The sequence below is a fragment of the Clarias gariepinus genome, chromosome 21 (assembly GCF_024256425.1).
Source record: "Clarias gariepinus isolate MV-2021 ecotype Netherlands chromosome 21, CGAR_prim_01v2, whole genome shotgun sequence".
Taxonomy (NCBI): domain Eukaryota; kingdom Metazoa; phylum Chordata; class Actinopteri; order Siluriformes; family Clariidae; genus Clarias; species Clarias gariepinus.
This window is the reverse complement of record NC_071120.1, coordinates 1,422,501-1,425,000: the sequence shown is the minus strand read 5'-3', so window position 1 is coordinate 1,425,000 and position 2,500 is coordinate 1,422,501. Positions and strand designations below refer to the sequence as shown.

Genomic DNA, 2,500 nt, shown 5'->3' with positions numbered 1-2,500 from the left:
GTTATCAGTGATGCCAAGGAATGTGGAGTGAAAGAACCTCTATAGTTGCACCAGTTAACTGAGTTGTGCTTGCAAGTCCGCACTGTAAGCAATGAAAAGTAAGAGAGACAGAACCAATCCCTGTGGGACCCCCCTGCTACAGACAGTCATGTCAGACTCACAGTCCTAAAACCACACACATTTCAGAATCCATGCTGTGAGGTGGTGTTCCACCCCTATGTGCTCCAACTTGTCCTTTAGAAGTGTGGGCTGTATGGTATTTAAAATACTATGGAATGGTGGTTCTGACTGTGCTCCCAGCATTCTTTATACACATTGTGAGCAAACACACTCGGCACAAAACACAACAGAACAAGGGCTTGGAACACAAACTTATGTGAACACTAAGAGACAATAATAAATAGCACAACAAATGTGAGGCAAAGACAAACCGAAAAACCCAGTGGCTAAATTCTATGTTATACGGGACATAACCAGGATTCAGATGTAATTAAATAACAAGCATGTGACATGCAACAGCTGGTGGGTGCTGTAAATCACTGCCTCTCTGGTGCTGCCATGACAGATCCCCCCATAATGTGTCTTTTCTTCCACCCTATAATGTATTCTCCCAGTGCAGGATCCAAAGTCCAGAGGGAGTCCTGGACAGTCATTAGAAACCAGGGGGACCATTTTCACAAATAAAGTGTGGACACTGGGGCACAGATCTTCTCAACCGCTGGTCTAAGCTGGTCTTGGTGGTATCCTTGTTTGCTCCTACCTGAAAATGGGAATGAGAGGCTTTACCTGGAGGTACGGTGGGAGACTGTCGCCTCTTTGTTCTCTGGCAGGAGATACAGTAGACTTTGAAGACCATACATGATCTGGGCTGTAGAGATCACACCTCTACCTAAAGCTTGATGTGGAAAGCCGTCCGTGTAGGAGGACACCCTGTCATGTGCCAATCTCTTGTTCACATTTCCAGCATTTATTGTTATTTAAACATCCCATTCTAAAAAGTCAAACTGGAGTGTAATAATACCTATGTAGTACCTTATACTGGATACATTTACCTCTTGCTTCCTTTATATATCTTCCATTATGAGAAAGAATCCTGTTCCAAGTTTCTTTATCTCTGTATATCACTATAAATGTCTTCTTGCCAAATCAAGTTTTCCCAGTTATTATCATCAGTCTTTAAACAGAGCTGATAAAATGTAGATGCCTTTTGAAGATAGCTTGGGAGCTCAAAAAGATTTTCCTAAATATTCTTGTTATGTGGCATGGAGACCTTTAAGAGTTCTACATTTGGTAATGCTAACCCCCCATATCTCTAGGCAGAAATAATTTATTAATCCCAATCCTGGGTCTTTCATCTTCCCATAAAACGTTCTTAATCATAGTATTAAACTGTTTATATATTTGCACAGGCGTCATTATAGGGACCGTTCCTGATATGTAATTAAACTGAGGCACTACCATCATCTTAGTTATGTTAATCTTTCCCCATAAAGTTAAAGTGAGTTTTATCCAACTATCTAATTGTGCCTGTATTTTCTGCAATAAAGGTTCCATATTCAAATTTTATATATTCACTAAATTAGAGCTCATGAATACCCAGATATCTGATTCCTTTTGGCATCCATTTGCATTTAAATGCACTAACTGAGGAAGAGAAACATGTTCCTGAGATTGGCATAGCCTCTGATTTATGCCAGTTAATTTTATATCCTGAAAATTTAGAATAAGATTTAATTATAATAAGAAGTACTGGTAATGAACTTGCTGGGTGTTTAATTAAGAACGATATGTCATTGACATATGACAATAATGTGTGTTTTCTTTCCCCTGCAAATACACCTTTAACTTGTGGGTTTTCTCTAATCATTGAAGCAAGCGGTTCTAAAAACCAATAAAGAGTAGTGGACTGAGAGGGCAGCCTTGACGGGTTAAAAAAAAGGTGAAGTTCTTCCATAAGTTATCACAGCTGCTTTAGGATTGGAATAGAGAATTTTGACCCATTTCACAAAACCTAAACCAAGACCATATGTCTGCAAACAGGACGCCCCACTCCACCCTATCAAAAGCCTTCTCCACGTCAAGTGGTATTGCAGCAACCGGGTGTCACGCTCTCAGAGCTTCGGGGTCTAGATGTAATAACCTCCTCATATTATTAGTCTTTGTGCATAATTTTAGGTAAAATACCTTCTAATCCTGTGGCCTTTAGTTAGAACTTTAAAATCTATATTTAATAAACTTCTTGGACGATCATTAGCGAGGTCTCTTGTGTCTCTTCCTGATTTTGGTATGAGTGATATTAAGGCTTCATTAAAACTGTCAGGTAACATATTGTTCTCAAATATCTCTGAATATACCTGAGTCAGTATTGGGCTCAACTCATCAACAAGGTTTGTGTAATATTCTACTGGAAATCCATCAGAACCTGGTGATTTTCTTGCTTTGCTTCTCCACAGAACAGACGACCCTCCTTGTCCTTATGTTGATTTATTAATACAAAATT

The 2,500-nt window shown here is 39.2% G+C and overlaps 1 protein-coding gene across 1 annotated transcript in view; it reads left to right on the top strand.

The window, feature by feature from the left end:
* Nucleotides 1–2,500, top strand: part of adamts12 (ADAM metallopeptidase with thrombospondin type 1 motif, 12) — a 20,760-nt gene that overhangs the window by 6,719 nt on the left and 11,541 nt on the right. The gene's annotated exons all lie outside the window — the stretch shown is intronic.